A 19,444-nucleotide genomic window follows, 5' to 3' on the forward strand; every position below is an offset into this window, starting at 1 on the left:
TTTGGAAGAGTGAGGTGAAGTTTTTGGGCCATGTGGTGAGTAAGAAGGGAATAGCCGTAGATCCAACTAAGGTAGAGGTTGTGATGGATTGGAAGCAACCAACCACCGTAACAGAGATAAGGAGTTTTCTGGGTTTAGCTGGCTATTACCGAAGGTTTATCAAAGGCTTTTCACAGATAGCTTTACCAATGACAAAGTTAACCCGCAAAGACACTCCATTTGTTTGGACTCCTGAGTGCGAGGAGAGCTTTCAGACATTGAAGAAAAAGTTGACCACTGCACCTGTGTTAGTGTTACCCGAGCCGAATGAGCCATTTGAGGTGTATTGTGATGCCTCATTGAAGGGTCTAACGTGCGTGTTGATGCAGCATCGTAATGTGGTGGCGTATGCCTCACGATAGTTGAGACCTCATGAAGTTAGTTACCCTACGCACGATTTGGAACTCGCTGCGGTTGTGTTTGTCTTGAAGGTGTGGAGGCATTATCTCTATGGGGTTAAGTTCCAATTTTTCTCTGATCATAAGAGCTTGGAGTATCTCTTTGATCAGAAAGAGTTCAATATGAGACAGAGGAGGTGGATGGAATTGTTGAAGGACTACGACTTTGAGTTGAATTACCATCCAGGAAAGGCGAACGTAGTGGCGGATGCGTTAAGTCGGAAGTCGTTATATGCGGCTTGGATGATGCTTCAAGAGGAGAAGTTGCTCAAGGGATTTGAGAGTCTAAAAATCGGTGCTCGAGAAGTATCCGGAACCTTGTGTTTGAGCCGATTAGAAATCTCAAGTGACTTTAAGTCCGAACTCCTAAAGGCTCATCAAAATGATGAAGCGTTATGGAAGGCGTTACCGGCTATTGAGCAAGGAAAACGGTGGAGAGTGTCGGAAGAAAAAGATGGGTTATGGAGATTCAAGGGTAGGATCATTGTGCCGGATGTTGGCACTTTGAGGCAAGATATTTTAAAGGAGGCACACAAAAGCGGATTCTCCATTCACCCGGGAAGTACTAAGATGTACCATGATTTAAAGGCAATGTTCTGGTGGCCGGGTATGAAGAATGATGTGGCGGAATATGTTTCAAAGTGCTTAACTTGTCAAAAGGTGAAGATTGAACATCAAAGACCTTCCGGGATGTTGCAACCTTTAGAGATTCCACAATGGAAGTGGGAAAGTATTGCAATGGACTTTGTGTCGGGATTGCCAAGGACTAGGGCTGGTTTTGACGCTATCTGGGTGATTGTGGACCGACTGACGAAGTCAGCTCACTTTTTACCCATTCGGATGACTTACACCCTTGAGGAGTTAGCACGGTTATACATAAAGGAGATTGTGAGACTTCATGGTGTACCTGCTACTATAATCTCTGATAGAGATCCTCGTTTCACTTCAAGGTTTTGGGGTGCATTTCAGAAAGCTTTTGGAACCCGATTAAGCTTGAGCACGGCTTACCATCCTCAAACAGATGGTCAATCTGAGAGGACGATCCAAACACTAGAAGATATGTTGAGAGCTTGTGTTTAGGACCAACCGGCGAGTTGGGATCGGTATATGCCATTAGTGGAGTTTGCATACAATAATAGTTATCATGCGAGCATCGGAATGGCTCCGTATGAGGCCTTGTATGGGAGGAAATGTCAATCTCCGCTATGTTGGTATGAAGCTGGAGAGAAAAGCTTGTTGGGACCGGAAATGATAGCTGAGACTACTGAACAAGTCAGGAAAATCCGTGATAGGATGCTTACGGCGCAGAGTCGTCAAAAGAGTTACGCCGATCGGAGGCGAAAGCCCTTAGAATTTGAGGAAGGAGATCATGTTTTCCTTAAGGTTACTCCGACCACGGGAGTAGGTAGGGCGATTAAGGCAAAGAAGTTGAATCCTCGATACATTGGTCCATTTCAAATCCTAGAGAGGGTTGGGCCGGTGGCGTATCGGATGGCTCTACCACCTCATCTTTCGAACCTGCACGACGTGTTTCACGTGTCGCAGCTTCGGAAGTACACTCCTGATGCTAGCCATGTGTTGGAACCTGAGTCGGTTCAGTTGAGGGAAGATTTGACGCTTCCAGTGGCTCCAGTCAGAATTGATGATACTAGTATCAAACGGTTGCGTGGAAAAGAGGTTTCATTAGTCAAAGTGGCATGGAGTCAAGGCGGTGTTGAGGAACACACTTGAGAACTTGAGTCGGAGATGCGAACGGATTACCCGCATTTATTCTCAGGTAATTGCATTTGAATTTTGTGGGCAAAATTCCCAATTAGGTGGGTAGAATGTAAAACCCGGTTAATTAACGGCTAATTAACCCATAAATGAGAATTTATTCTGGAAAGCCTAAAATGTGATTTTTATGGATAAATGTGATAGAGGAGATTGAGACGAGAATTTCGGTACCAATTTTATAGAAATCGGACCAAGATTGGACCGAACGGGCCAAACCGGGCCAACCGGTCCCAAAGTGGGCCCTTGGCCCAACTAAACTAAACCAAAACCCTAGTTTTCAGCACTCTCTCTCCTCACAACACACTCAAACACGCTGAAATGGTGGAGAGGAAGGGAAGAACTCTCTCTCAACTTCTTTCTCTCACTTGATCTTCAAACCACCATAACTTTTGATCTAGAGCTCCGATTGCCGCTCCGTTTGCGGCCACGCGTTCACCGCGGAGAGCTCTACAAAACCCATACAATCAATCTTGAGGTAAGCCACAAGTTTCTATTCGAAATTCCAGCCCTTATTTTCGAGTTTCATGGGTGAAATGTTGAGATTTTGGGTTCTTTGATGTTATAGGACCCAACTCTCTTGAAGGAGAAGGTTAATCTTGTCTCCTTGGACCTTGGGTGTGGTAAGATTCTCAATCCTAGTGTATTTTATTGTTTTATGATGTTTGGATTTTGAGATGTTGTGTATGGGTATGATGGTTGTGGCTTAGGTTGTGTATGTGTGGATATTGGAGCTTGATTGGTGATTTTGAAAAGCTTGGAAAGGGCTTGGTGGTGAAAAATCTGTTCTTGGAGGTATTGAGGCCTTGAGAGCTTATGGATAAGTGGTTTGGAAGTGCTCCAGGTGAGCTTGGGAAAATCGGCTAAGGTATGGCTTCGGTTTCCCATATCTAATATGTAATGTGGTAGGAAATACTTAGGCTAGAGGCCCTAAGATAGGCATTGAATGGTTGATGTTGTTGAATGTTTGAGATATATGATGTGGTCATATATGTGATGATGATTAATGATGTCTTGGTGGTATGATGTATGAGAAATATGCATGTTGTGATATTTGCTTGATGATTGGTTATGGTTGAATTGTGGGTTGAACCATGTTGATGGTGAGTATGATGTTGATTGTGTACAATAATGATTTATTGGAATTGGTGTTGTTGAGAATTGGCATGAGGGATAGTATATGATATGTCAATATGTTTGAGTTTGAGCCGCTTGGGTGAAGTGGGTTAAAATGATGAGATAGTGATTTTGTAAATTGTGGTAATGTGTCAATGTGTGAGTTGAGGAGGCTTGATGTGGAATTTGATATATTTAGATTGATTTCAAAGAAAAGGGATGAAAAATATAATGTTTTGATTGATTTTGAAAAGAGTTGAAAATGGCTTGTTTTGAAAATGGCACCTTGTGGTTTTTATGAAAAACATGGTTTTTGGGCATACTTTGGTGGGACATAACTTGGACTACGGATCTCTGTTTTGTGCCAAATATATTTAGAAATGAAATTGGATCTGAGATGTCCATGCCGTTCGAAGAACGGGTGAAAAACGATTTAAAATGAGAAAGTTATGTCCGTTGGAAGATTGGGGTTTAAATTGGTGAATTCTGCAGCTTTTAACTTAGAAAATTTTTAGCAGAATGACCCCTTGCGCGTGGGCGCACTTGGCGCGTGCGCGCCGTTCTTCCCGAAAATGCCATCCACGCGTGAGCGTGATGTGCGCGGGCGCGCCGATGGTGCTGCACCCAATGCCCAGCCATTTTCCAGAGAGTCATGCCAGAACTGTGCCAGTGTTGTGCCTGGGGCACGAGAACACCCACGCGTACGCGTGGTTGACGCGTACGCGTCGATTGGCAAATTTTTAATCCACGCGTTAGCGTGCTTGACGCTTGCGCGTCGATGAAGTTTTTGAGGCCATCCGCGCGTGCGCGTGGAGTGCGCGTACGCGTGGCCCTGTTTTCATCCCAAAGTTGATTTTTGAGTTTTAAAAGTCAAATCTCATACTTCTAAGCCTCCGATCTCACCACTTATATCTTAAATCATTATGATATGTCTAGCTATGAGAAGAAAGGCTAGTGAATGTGGTAACTTGCGAGTGAAGCAAGGGAAAATGAATGATCAATGAGGATCATTGATGATTATGTGAGATGTGGAGGATGGTGGTGGAAGTGCTTGTATGCCATTGGCCGAAGGGCCGTAATTGTTTATGAATATTGGCTGGTTCTGGATTGAACCGTGAGCCTGAATAGCTGTGTATGCTATGAATATTGGCTGGTTATGGATTTAACCGTGAGCCGGATGGCTGATATGGATGTTGATCCATGGATGAGAATTCATGCATGTTTATGCTGAATTATTGATGATTGTGATTTGCACTTCCACTATCTGAGATACGAGTTTCCCTGGGTAGTAGCAGTGGCTAGCCACCACGTGCTCCAGGTTGAGACTTGATACTCTGTTGACCCTATGTCGTAAGTGTGGCCGGGCACTGTGAAAGACCCGGATGAGCTCGCCCCCGTAAATATTCACCAGTGAGGGTGATGGATAAAGATCATGATTATGATCAAGTTTATGACGAGTATAACTCGAGTTGGGGATGCATGACAGAGGGACAGTCCAATGGTTAGCGACCAGGACTTGTCGGGTTGGCTCTATAACCGACAAGATGATATCATCAGCCACTAGGAATAGGCATTCATCATATGCATACTATATGAATTGTTTGAGATTGCCTATTTGACTGCATAATACTTGCTAATTGTCTAAATGCCTTAACTGTTCCTATTCGTATATTCTTTGTTTGATATAATTGTGTTTGCTACATTATACTCCTGCTGGTGGTTGGGAGGTCTGAAGGAATTGGAAAGGGAAGTATTAGTTAGACTGAAGAATCTTTAGTCAGATGCCCTTTATGGTTTAGCTTGTTTATAAGCTTTGATATTATCTGGAGGAAGTTCTAGGATTGCCTTTGGCTTTCCTCCATTATTATGTATTATATATGTGGAAGCTGTTACCATGCTGGGGACCTCTGGTTCTCACCCATGCGGATTTTGTGGTTTTCAGATGCAGGGCGTGAGGTTTCTCGCTGAGGCATGCTGGAGACTTCTAGATTTGCGAAGATCCTTTGTTCTCGGGGCTATGTTTTGGTTTATATGTTTTGCTTAGATACTTTTATCTCCATTAAATAATACAAACTGTGATGACTCCTCTTATGGGAGAATTTTGGAGAATATGTTTTATGTATTTGTGTCCCTTTGGGTTACCTTTGGGGTTTTCCTTATTTTATCATATGTATATATTGCTATACTCGGACCGGTTATCTTCGCAGCCGGATCTTGAGTCTTAATATTCCTGTTTTTGACACTCCTTTGTATATATACAATCACGCGTTGGTTATCCTTGTTCGTTACGTTATCGATCGGAGTGTTGCGCTTTCGAGTTGCGGTTTTTGTTTACCCCTTTTTCTACAAAGGCTCCTAGTTATAATCAATCATTCATACTACTATATGTACTAAATTTTTATTTTAAAGGTCGTAATACCTTGCCATCTCTGAATTATGACTTAAGCATAAGACTCTGTATGGTAGGGTGTTACAGGTGGGGTCAGTGGTAAGAAGAAGAAGAAGAAGAAGAAGAAGAAAGGTGGCGGGCAGCGGTGCGGCGGTGGGGCGTCCATCTTCTCTCCCCCTCCACCCTCCACCCTCCCCCCCACCACCTTTCTCGGCCCCCCTCCTCCCCCCTTTTCTTTCTTTCTCGCCCCTCTCCCCCACCTCGCTTCTGTATCCCCCCTTTTTTTCTTTTTTTCTTTTATTTATTTATTTTATTTTTATTTTATTTTATAATTTTTTTAATAAAGGGTAATTTGGTAATAAAAAAATATAATTGATAAAAAGGATGATTTTAAAACAAACTGAAAAACTGAAAATTTGAGGACCATTCTAGAGCAAAAAAAAGATGAGACTCTTAGGTTAGGACCAAAATCATACTTAACTTTTTTTTTTGGAATTGTTTAGCTTTCCCTCTTTGATGGTGATGTATTTATTCAGATTCAAACTAATAAAGCTTCTTCATTTCGTATTACCTTTTGTAAAATTTAATTCAGTGCAAATTCATCACTATGAACAATAAATTTGTATTGAGTAATTAAATTTAAATCCTATGATTTTGTTATTATATGGATTTTAAACAGAAGGTGTATATCTCTCTCCTCGTGGGTATATAGATGATGATCATGCACATACGTGTTTTGATTCATTATTTAATTTATGGATTCTGTTTTACCGAAAAGAAAAATAATTGGTAACAAATTGTATATTGTATCTATTTATATTCTGAGATTTATTTATGTGCCATTGATTTGGTATAAAGATTAACTATATTTTAGAATACAAGAGTTATTGTATGTGTAATTTATGCAAATATTTATCAATCAAATAATAAAAAAAAGTTTATATTTAATCAAATTATATATATACATTAATAATATTATATATTTTGGATACGCATAATGATATGAATATTAATTCATAATTAAATTTGTGTTACACATATTTATTTTGTTTGGAATTTGATTCTTTTTATAGTTTACTATAAATTCATTTTCTGTTAAAATGAAATTAGCGATTTTCATATGTGAAAATATGTATACTATTAATAAGGATTTATAATATTATATGGTAGTTATATATTGTATCTTATTGCTTTGCTTATTACTTTTGTGCTAAATAAGTATTTGATTTTGTTACATACAAAAATTAGTAATAATTTAGATTATATTATATTTATATATTTTATAAGGTTTAATTTTGAAATAAATTGGTTGAACATAATGTTATTAAAGTAACTTCTTTTGTTAAAATTAAGTTATTTTAAAACATTAAAAATATGATAATATATAATTTTTGTGAATATTGGTCATTTTAAAAGAGAGTTTATATTTGACAAAATTATATATACATGTTAAACATAAATATATGTCATAATTAGTTAAGAATAAATAAATGCTTATTATTTATGCAAACAATAATTAATCCAAAAAAATTGATTGTTTGACCAAACAATAAACATTGAACTTTATGTTTATTTTCTATTTAATTATGCAATTACTAATAGGCCCAAAAAAATTAGTGTTTAACCAATTAATAAAAAATATACGCAGTAATAAATAGTAGCAATTCTCAAAATTTTATGTGAATAATGAGTCGATCTAAAGATAGGTTTATTGTTTGATAAAATTTTGTTGAGAATATTTAGTAAGTAGCACTAAATGAATTCATGTGTATATAATTTATGCGAGTACAAATTGGCCCAAAGAAATTAAAGTTCTGTACTTAACCAAATTACATGCGCATTTGTAGTAATAAACATGTAATACTTATTTGGTTTCATGTGAACAATTAGTTTATTCAAAGATAGACTTATTGTTTGGCAGGATTTATTATCAACGTTTCATTATTATATTAAAATACCGCTTATAAATTAATATTTTTATTCAAAGGCTAAATATTAATATTGTGCTAGGTATTTGTGATGGATCCACCATTATATGAATGTTATTCATATTACTTGTGTGAATATATTATTTTATTCTAAAGTTATATTTGCCAATGTTAATCTATTTTTAAATAGATTTTTTTAAATTAGTAACTTATATTTCATCAAATTAGTAATTTTTTAATTTATTTATAGACAATATATATATATATATCAATTATAATAACAAATTATACTATTTTACATTAAATGATGTGATCTTATTTGTTGTCATAAATACTGAATTAAATAAGTCATAATTATTTTTGATTTGGATTTAAATGAGAATAAAACTAAATATACTATTTTATTTGGGTTCTAGAGTTTAATGAGTGTCGTAATCAAGTATAAATATTGACTTCAAAATTTTAGTTCCCAACACATCAAAGCCGCTTTCGTAAATTTTTTCTTATCAGAAGAGTTACAATTCAACCCTATTAGGAATACAGAAGACTTTGATTGAAGAAGATCAAAGAACCAAATTCTTTCCATCACTCTTACGAGTATAAATATGCTTTCACACTATGATATATATTTTTGGTGATTCAATATGAATGATTTGGATTAATAAAATTATTTATTCTAACCGCCTTGACTTAGACGGTATCACAACCCGACTTAAGAACTTCAAATATTGGATAAAGTACTAAATTGGTCCTCTACATTTAGGCGTAATCCTATTTTGTTCCTTAAGGTTTAAAGTGTCCTATTTAAATCTAAAAAAGTTTTATTTAGCTTCAATTTAGTCCCACCGTGAGGTCAAAGTTAAATAATTAACGAAATGTATGTCCTATATGACAGCAGTACAAGAACAAGATCGATAATATGGAGAACAAGTTCAAGCTCCAAAGTACAAAATCAACCGTGGATGCATCAATATATTTATTTATCATTTTTTTTACAATTTAAATAAAATATTTTTTTATAGAACTAAGGAGAATGATAAATAAATGTATTGATGCATCTACGGTTGATTTTGTAACACCCTAATATTCAAATCCTTATGCTTGAAGCATAAGTCAATGATATTACGGTGGTACGACTCTCAGGTGGATTTTTAATATATATAAATATAGGTAATTTCGAAAGGAGTATTAATCGAGAAGCCTGAAAAGAGTAGAAATAAAATCGCGAAGACGTATCACTCACGTTTCGACAACGAAAAGATAAAACGTGAAGCCGAAAGCGATATACGGACAAGGCATAAAGGAGATTAAGAGATAGATAACAGATAGATATATATAACATAAGTAAATAGCCACTAGTCGCGACCCGCGAAGTTTAGGCCGGCTAGGGTACAGTATGAAAGTAACTGACAACAGTACATCCTAATCTCTCCCAAAGGAAACATAAGAGCCTCTATAGGCAAGTTCCAAAAGAGTTCAACACATAATATAATCTTTTCAAAACAAATGTGGAGAGATTCTAAGGAAAACACAAAGTAGAGAAAAATAAATATCTTCGCCGTCTCTCAGATGAACCGCAGCTCACTTCTGAGCACCTGAACCTGTATCTGAAAAACAAGAGATATATACGGAATGAGAACCCCGGGCCCATGGGTTCCCAGTACGGTAAAAGTGCCAAATAAATACAATGCACTGCAATAAAAACTCACTAAGCATCCTAAACTCCTTTTCACCAAGTATCCAGCCTAGATTCTCACTAATCCATGAATAGGCATCTGTTGTAAGGGGATACTAAATCTAGTTCATGTTACACATGTTTCCCAACTCGCTGATTCTTCCACGAATCAGACTCAGAATCATAAGCAAAACCATCACCAGTTTTTCTGCCTCAGCAACTCTATATCAATACATCATACCCTCGCCTGGAGCTAGTGAAATCACATCACTGCGTCCACCCAGGGGGGCTCAAATGATCTCATTCAAAAATCATCATCATCATGCAATCGCATCATCAATTCATCTCATCAAGAACAGCCTTCAACATACACCGACATCAACATGATGGATCTTTCAGTTGTACAAACACAAGCAATACAGACAAGTAATACACAAATAAGGTACAAGCAGAACAAGTAACACATAATCAGGTAACATAGTATATATAATGTAGAAATCCAAAACAAATAGGCAAACCCAATCAATTCAAACATATGCAGATGATGTATGCCTGCCCTATGGCTGATGATATCATCTGTCGGTTATATAGCCAACCCGACATGTCCTGGTAGCTAACCATTGGACAGAAACACCCCTTGCGGAGCAAGTAGGTTTGAGCTACAACCCCCTTGCTACTACCCGCTCAACCCAGAGCCAGTGGAACAACCACCACTGCGGCTACTACCCAGGCGGGTGTTTAAAAGCTCAACCTGGAGCGAGTGGATTCACCACTACTGCCGCTACTACCCAGGTGTCACAATCTCTGACCTGGAGCAAGTGGGACAAATCACAACTCTTGCTACTGCCCAGGTATCTTAAGCATTAACCCGGAGCAAGCGGGACGAACCACAACCCTTGCTACTGCCCAAGTATCTCAAGCATATATTCAATCAATCTCAATTCATATTATCAATCCTCATTGTTATCAAATCTCAAACATTAACCTGGAGCAAGTGGGACGAACCCCAACCCGTACTACTACCCAGGTATCAGAGTTACATTCATTCAAAACTCCATAATTAACTCATTTATCATAAACATCCTTTTCCGTCTTATACCCGGAGCAAGTGGACAACGCCACTGCCTACTACCCGGGGTTACACATCACCTTTCAACATTTCCCATTATTATCCATTCAACACATTCATTCATTAATCATATATGCATTTATACTCAGCCATAATCAATAATGGCTTTGCCGTGACGGGGCAATAACTCAGCCATCCGACTCATGGTTCAATCAAGAACCAGCCATTTATCAATAGATATAGCCCTTCAGCTCATGGCATACACGGTACTCCTACCGTCATCCTCCATATCTCATATAATCATCGTTGATCACCATTGATCATAACTTTTCCCCTTGCTTCACTCGCAAGTTACCACATCCCCTAGTTCCTTTCTCATTACTGAGCATATCATAATGATTTAATACATAAGGGGTGAGATCGGAGGCTTAGAAGTATGAGATTTGGCTTTTAGAACTCAAAAATCAACTTTTGCATGAAAGCAGGTCCACGCGCACGCGTGGATGGCCACAAAACTCATCGGCACATATGCGCCATTCACGCGGATGCGCGGATTGAAAAATAGACAATGACGCGTACGCGTCAGCCACGCGTAGGCGTGGGTGCATTTGCGCCCCAGGCACAAAACTGGCACAACTCTGGCACAACTCTAGGGAAAATGGCTGGGCATTGGGTGCAGCGCATCGACGCGCACGCGCACACCACGCGCACGCGTGGATGGTGCCTTCTCGAAGAACAACGCGTACGCGCCAAGTGCGCCTACGCGTGGAGGGTCATTCTGCTAAAAATTTTCTAAGTTAAAAGCTGCAGAATTCACAGATTCAACCTCCAATCTTCCGACGGGCATAACTCTCTCATTTTAAATCGTTTTTCACCCGTTCTTCGAACGGCATGGACATCCCGGATCCAATTTCATTTCTAAACAGATTTGGCACAAAACAGAGATCCGTAGTCCAAGTTATATCCCATCAAAGTATGCCCAAAAACCATGTTTTTCATACAAAACCACAAAGTGCCATTTTCAAAACAAGCCATTTTCAACTCTTTTCAAAATCAACCAAAACATGCCAATTTCAACCCTTTTTGAAACCAATCAAAATATACCAAAATCAACATCAAGCCTCCTCAACTCATACATTAACACTTTACCACGATTCACAAAACCGCCATATAACCATCTTTACCCATTTCAAACAAATGGCTAAATTACAAACATATCAACATGTCATACGTCCTTCCTCATCCCAATTTCCAACAATACTATTTCCAATCAACCATCATTATACATAACCAATATCATACTCACTATCACGTGGTTTCACCCCCAAATCAACCTTAATCATTCCTCAAGCATATATCACAACATACATATTTCTCATGCATTATCATACCATCAAGGCATCAATAATCATACTCACATATATGACCACATAATATATCTCAACCAAAATCAAACATACCTCATCTATACAATTTCACCCAAAATTACCAATTTTCACACTTCAACTCCTCAAACCTCATTATTCAATAACCAACCCAATCATTCATATATTCATTATATGAAATTCATCCAATCACTTGTGTCATCATACAATGCACACATCAACTTACCTCTATTACCTCTTTCCGGCCTCCGGCCCAAAAATATACGGCCTCCGGCCCAATTTCACAATTTAAATGCATAAATCACAAATTAATACTCATTACCCAATACATCAAATTTTCAATATACCAAGCATATAAGGCCACACAATTCTCAACCCAATCATCAATTCACATTACATACCAACTATGCATATTAGCACCAACCATTTACACAATCCAAACTTAATCCTAGGGGCATCTAGCCTAGGAATTCTCATCACACCACACGGTACTTAAATGAAACTTAAACCATACCTCTTGTAGCCAAATCAATTGAGCCTCTTCTTTGGAAGTCTCCACCAACCTTAGCCCTAAGTCTCACCAAAGCTCCTCAAGCAACACCAATCTCTCAATTGTGCACCAAAACCATCAAATGCACTAACATAACCAATATTACATACATACATCAACCTAGGGCTCATAAAAATGACAAATTACAAGGGTTTGAGAACTTCTTACCTCAGCCCATATGAAGTAGGGATAGAACTCACTTAGAATCCATGTTGGAGTATCCCTAAACACCCAAAATCACAAGATTTCAACACTAACTTCCCAAAAACGTATAACAGTAGGGAATTTCGAAAACTGGGCAGAGATGAGTGAAATACTCACCACAAAACTTAGATAGAATTGTAGAGGATGAGAAGAGTGAGGCGTGGCCGCAAACGGCTCGTCAATCGGAGCTCCGTAGCTCAAGTTATGGTGATTTGAAGATCAAAGAGAGTTAGGTTTTCTCTCTTCTCTTCTCTCTTCTCTATTTCAGCGCCCCAACCTCCCTTTTAGGGTAAAAATAAGCTGAAATGCTCATAACTAATGTTTATATATGTTGGGTCTTGGGCCCACTTAGGCCCAATTCACTTATTTTTGTCTGTTGGCCCAATTTTGGACCAAAACCTTTAAGATTAGCGCTCTAAATCGCACTTCAAATATTTCTACCTCCCCTAATTATAATTCCTCATTTCTTAATCTTATTTACTCATAATCAATTTTCTCAGCTGCAGTACCAGACAGATTTCAGTCAGTACTTTCGGTCAAAATTCTACTGCGCGCTTTTACGCAGAAAACTATGTCTTCCGACTCGGTAAAATTCACTGAATCCAAATATCATATTTAAATCATCAAATTCCAATTGCCAAATCTTCCAACCATATTTTCTCCTACTTAAATCATTATTTAATTAATTTTGGTTAGACCGGATATTACATTCTACCCCCCTAACAGAAATTTTCGCCCTCAAAAATTTCATCCATCCCTACGAGTACGCGAGCATAATATGCCTTTATATCAAATGCATAACAGTTCCAAGGTCCTTTTACTCTGCGCGCTTCCATTACCGCGCTCTGATTTCTCTATTCCTGAGGGTATCGGTCGTTCATTCAACGCTGACCAACAGCCTCGTTCCTTACTTTTACCGTCTCATCAACCCACACCCTATTAAATCTCAAATCATGTCATCAATAATATTGCCATCATCGTTAATCATAGCCATCATCCCACATCATTATAATCAATCAAAGCTTTCTTCGTTTTTAGAATTCAATGAGTTTGGACTAACAAGCTGACAAACTCTTAAGAATCCGCTTTCCTTTACTAATCTATAAAAGCTTTCGAGACACATCTCTTTTGTTGAAGTTACTCAGATCAAAAAAATCATTTTCAAAAATATAAGCAACACTACTTCAAATTCTTGGGAAAAAAAGTTCAACAGCACCTCCCCAAAAATTGGAGTTTACCACCCGTCACGGGCTCCCTCAAACCAATCTCAATACCGCATCAGTATTGCAATTTAAAAGTTTCCAAACGATTCCTCTGAAACCGATCATTACAAATCTTGATCTAAATCCAAGGTCACCATGACCCAACATCATAGCATTCGTCTCTCGAACACGACAACTTGCACTCAATCATCATCTAAATCCGACTACGCATCAATGATAATTTCCTCCTCCGTTTCAGAACCATTAAGGCTCACAGCCGCAATTAATTCCAATTATTAGAATCATTATCTGCATAAGCTCACTAAACTTTTAAGTACTCAAAGCATAAAGCATTTCTAATCATACCCCATTTTTCCTTATTATTACCATACTATGCTAACGCTTTTAGCAAGCTTCCGCTATGCCACTTTGATTTCTCGTCAAGTATTAGCTCCATCACTTATTTCCTCAAGTACCCAACCACAACTTAGCATGACTGGCATTTCAAATCACATTTCTAAATCCATCATTTAGGACCATTTCTTATCTATTTAAATCAAAGGAACTAAAAGTCACAGGTTCAATCCGTTTTACCAAAAATCTAGAAATCAACCAACTATATAACAAACACAACACATCATTCTCAACAGAAAATCACTTACATTACAGGCATTTATCCATTTGTATTAAGGCAATTCCTTACTCGGACCATCCGGTTTGCTTCTTAGTCTAATATTAAGCTTGACATTCCCAGTTTTACTGTATAGGCAGTATTATAAAATCACGCACTGTCCTTTAAGCTGATGATAATAATTACCTCAATCTTACTGTTGCAATCGGCCCGCATCCTGACTCTCTCCTTGTTGGCAATTTCTTGATACATGCCCTGGTAACCCGCACTTGTAACATACACCTAACCCCAATCGGCACGGCCTATTTGGGTGATGACTTCCACATCTTTGACAGCTCGAAACATCAGAAGAAGTCGCTGTTCGCTTTCCCTTACCATTTCTTTGGGACTCCTCACTCGTTGCAAAGTTATTCTGTCCTTGGGGAAAGCGTTGTATGTATCCTCTCCCCTTAAACTCTCGACCCCTTGGTGTGAATCCTTGGTTGTGCTCTCTATGACTTCCTTTCTCTGCAACCATCCTCTTCACACACTCTTCAGCAATTCTGCTCTTATTCACCAACTCTGAAAAAGTTCGGATCTCCATTGGTCCCACTGAACTCAAGATGTCGCTCCGGAGCCCTCTTTTATACTTAATGCATTTCCATTCCTCGAAGTCTCCCGGAGCTCCATGACACATGCGGGAAAACCTGAATAGCTCCTCAAATTTGTCTGTATACTCAGATACGGACATAGCACCTTGCTTCAACTGTAGTAACTCCAATTCCTTGGCTGTCCTGGCAGAATTTGGAAAGTACTTCTTATAGAATTTCACCTGGAAGGCATCCCAAGTGATAAGATCATTCCCCTGTTGTAGGAGACGTCGAGCCCCTTGCCACCAATGCGATGCTTCCCCAGTAAGCAGATAGGTAGCAAATTCAACACACTGCTCTTCAGGCACCAACTGCGCTTGTAGTGCTCGCTCCATAGCCTGGAACCAGGTGTCAGCTTCAATCGGATTAGTGGTTCCCTTGTACTTAGGTGGATTAACCTTTAAGAAAGTTGCCAGTGTCATCGGGCCCTGAGCTTCCCTTCCGCCATTGCCATTATTGTTTATCTGTTGCCCAAGGGCCTCCGCAGTGGCCTGCATAGCAGCAGCCATATTCTCCAATGCCGCCATAAGGTTTACCGGGTTATTCGGGTTGACTTCCGGTTCCTGCGTGCTAGTACGATCTCTCTCACGTCCCCGACCGGGTCCACGAGGCGCCATCTGGTTCCTATACACACCAAACAATCGATATCAAGTTGATCAGTCTCAATATCGGAAGTATAGTGCTTCGAAGTACCAAAGGTACACTCATGGACTTCATGATAGATGTATCGGTTAGATACCCTAACTAGCACAGGCACAGACTCAGAGTATGCATTGAAGCATAAGCAGTTCCATCCCTCAGGCTCACGAGGACGAACTGCTCTGATACCATAATGTAACACCCTAATATTCAAATTCTTATGCTCGAGTCATAAGTCAATGATATTACGGTGGTACGACTCTCAGGTGGATTTTTAATATATATAAATATAGGTAATTTCGAAAGGAGTATTAATCGAGAAGCCTGAAAAGAGTAGAAATAAAATCGTGAAGACGTATCACTCACGTTTCGACAACGAAAAGATAAAACGTGAAGCCGAAAGCGATATACGGACAAGGCATAAAGGAGATTAAGAGATAGATAACAGATAGATATATATAACATAAGTAAATAGCCACTAGTCGCGACCCGCGAAGTTTAGGCCGGCTAGGGTACAGTATGAAAGTAACTGACAACAGTACATCCTAATCTCTCCCAAAGGAAACATAAGAGCCTCTATAGGCAAGTTCCAAAAGAGTTCAACACATAATATAATCTTTTCAAAACAAAGGTGGAGAGATTCTAAGGAAAACACAAAGTAGAGAAAAATAAATATCTTCGCCGTCTCTCAGACGAACCGCAGCTCACTTCTGAGCACCTGAACCTGTATCTGAAAAACAAGAGATATATACGGAATGAGAACCCCGGGCCCATGGGTTCCCAGTACGGTAAAAGTGCCAAATAAATACAATGCACTGCAATAAAAACTCGCTAAGCATCCTAAACTCCTTTTCACCAAGTATCCAGCCTAGATTCTCACTAATCCATGAATAGGCATCTGTTGTAAGGGGATACTAAATCTAGTTCATGTTACACATGTTTCCCAACTCGCTGATTCTTCCACGAATCAGACTCAGAATCATAAGCAAAACCATCACCAGTTTTTCTGCCTCAGCAACTCTATATCAATACATCATACCCTCGCCTGGAGCTAGTGAAATCACATCACTGCGTCCACCCAGGGGGCTCAAATGATCTCATTCAAAAATCATCATCATCATGCAATCGCATCATCAATTCATCTCATCAAGAACAGCCCTCAACATACACCGACATCAACATGATGGATCTTTCAGTTGTACAAACACAAGCAATACAGACAAGTAATACACAAATAAGGTACAAGCAGAACAAGTAACACATAATCAGGTAACATAGTATATATAATGTAGAAATCCAAAACAAATAGGCAAACCCAATCAATTCAAACATATGCAGATGATGTATGCCTGCCCTATGGCTGATGATATCATCTGTCGGTTATATAGCCAACCCGACATGTCCTGGTAGCTAACCGTTGGACAAAAACACCTCTTGCGGAGCAAGTAGGTTTGAGCTACAACCCCCTTGCTACTACCCGCTCAACCAGAGCCAGTGGAACAACCACTACTACGGCTACTACCCAGGCGGGTGTTAAAAGCTCAACCTAGAGCGAGTGGATTCACCACTACTGCCGCTACTACCCAGGTGTCACAATCTCTAACCTGGAGCAAGTGGGACAAATCACAACTCTTGCTACTGCCCAGGTATCTTAAGCATTAACCCGGAGCAAGCAGGACGAACCACAACCCTTGCTATTGCCTAGGTATCTCAAGCATATATTCAATCAATCTCAATTCATATTATCAATCCTCATTGTTATCAAATCTCAAACATTAACCTGGAGCAAGTGGAACGAACCCCAACCCGTACTACTACCCAGGTATCAGAGTTACATTCATTCAAAACTCCATAATTAACTCATTTATCATAAACATCCTTTTCCGTCTCATACTCGGAGCAAGTGGACAACGCCACTGCCTACTACCCGGGGTTACACATCACCTTTCGACATTACCCATTATTATCCATTCAACACATTCATTCATTAATCATATATGCATTTATACTCAGCCATAATCAATAATGGCTTGCCGTGACCCGGCAATAACTCAGCCATCCGGCTCATGGTTCAATCAAGAACCAGCCATTTATCAATAGATATAGCCCTTCAGCTCATGGCATACACGGTACTCCTACCGTCATCCTCCATATCTCATATAATCATCGTTGATCACCATTGATCATAACTTTTCCCCTTGCTTCACTCGCAAGTTACCACATTGGTGCACGAAATTGTGATCAAGACTTTTCACAAATCAAATAATCCCCGGTAATGAATCCAAAAACTTGGTGTTCAATACCATGGCATAAACACAACTTCGCACAACTAAGCAGCAAGTGTACTGGGTCGTCCAAGTAATAAACCTTACGCGAGTAAGGGTCGATCCCACAGAGATTGTTGGTATGAAGCAAGCTATGGTCACCTTGTAAATCTTAGTCAGGCAGAGTCAAATGGATATGAATGATGATATACGAATAAAACATAAAGATAAAGATAGAGATACCTATGTAATTCATTGGTAGGAATTTCAGATAAGCGTATGAAGATGCTTGTCCTTCCGTCTCTCTGCTTCCTACTGTCTTCATCCAATCCTTCTTACTCCTTTCCATGGCAAGCTTATGCAAGGGTTTCACCGTTGTCAGTGGCTACCTCCCATCCTCTCAGTGGAAATGTTCAACGCACCCTTAACGGCACGGCTATCCATCTGTCGTCTCAATCAGGCCGGAATAGAATCCAGTGATTCTTTGCGTCTGTCACTAACGCCCCGCCCTCAGGAGTTTGAAGCACGTCACAGTCATTCAATCATTGAATCCTACTCAGAATACCACAGACAAGGTTAGACCTTCCGGATTCTCTGAATGCGCCATTAGTTCTTGCCTATACACGAAGACTCTGATCTCACGGAATGGCTGGGTCGGTTGTCAGGCGAGCACTCGTTGTCAGGCGATCAACCATGCATCGGTATCAGGAATCCAAGAGATATTCACCCAATCTAAGGTAGAACGGAGGTGGTTGCAGACACTTATAGTGAGAATGATGATGATTCACGATCATCACACATCAAGTGAAGAACAAGTGATATCTTAGAACAAGAACAAGCGGAATTGAATAGAAGAACAATAGTAATTGCATTAATACTCGAGGTACAGCAGAGCTCCACACCTTAATCTATGGTGTGTAGAAACTCCACCGTTGAAAATATATAAGAACAAGGTCTAGGCATGGCCGAATGGCCAGCCTCTCAAAGAGGGTTCAATCATAAAAACATGATCAAAAGCTGAAAATACAATAGTAAAAGGTCCTATATATAGAGAACTAGTAGCCTAGGATTTACAGAGATGAGTAAATGACATAAAAATCTACTTCCGGCCCACTTGGTGTGTGCTTGGGCTGAGCATTGAAGCATTTTCGTGTAGAGACTCTTCTTGGAGTTAAACACCAGCTTTGGTGCCAGTTTGGGCGTTTAACTCCCATTCTTGTGCCAGTTCGGCGTTTAACGCTGGAAATCCTGAGGGGACTTGAATGCCGTTTGGGCCATCAATCTGGAAAAGTATGGACTATCATATATTTCTGGAAAGCCAGGATGTCTACTTTCCAACGCCGTTGAGAGCGCGCCAATTGGGCTTCTGTAGCTCCAGAAAATCCGCTTCGAGTGCAGGGAGGTCAGAATCCAACAGCAATCTGCAGTCCTTTTTAGTCTCTGAATCAGATTTTTGCTCAGGTCCCTCAATTTCAAGCCAGAAAATGCCTGAAATCACAGAAAAAACACACAAACTCGTAGTAAAAGTCCAGAAAAGTGAATTTTAACTAAAA

Source organism: Arachis hypogaea, chromosome 3 (assembly GCF_003086295.3).
Source record: "Arachis hypogaea cultivar Tifrunner chromosome 3, arahy.Tifrunner.gnm2.J5K5, whole genome shotgun sequence".
Lineage (NCBI taxonomy): Eukaryota > Viridiplantae > Streptophyta > Magnoliopsida > Fabales > Fabaceae > Arachis > Arachis hypogaea.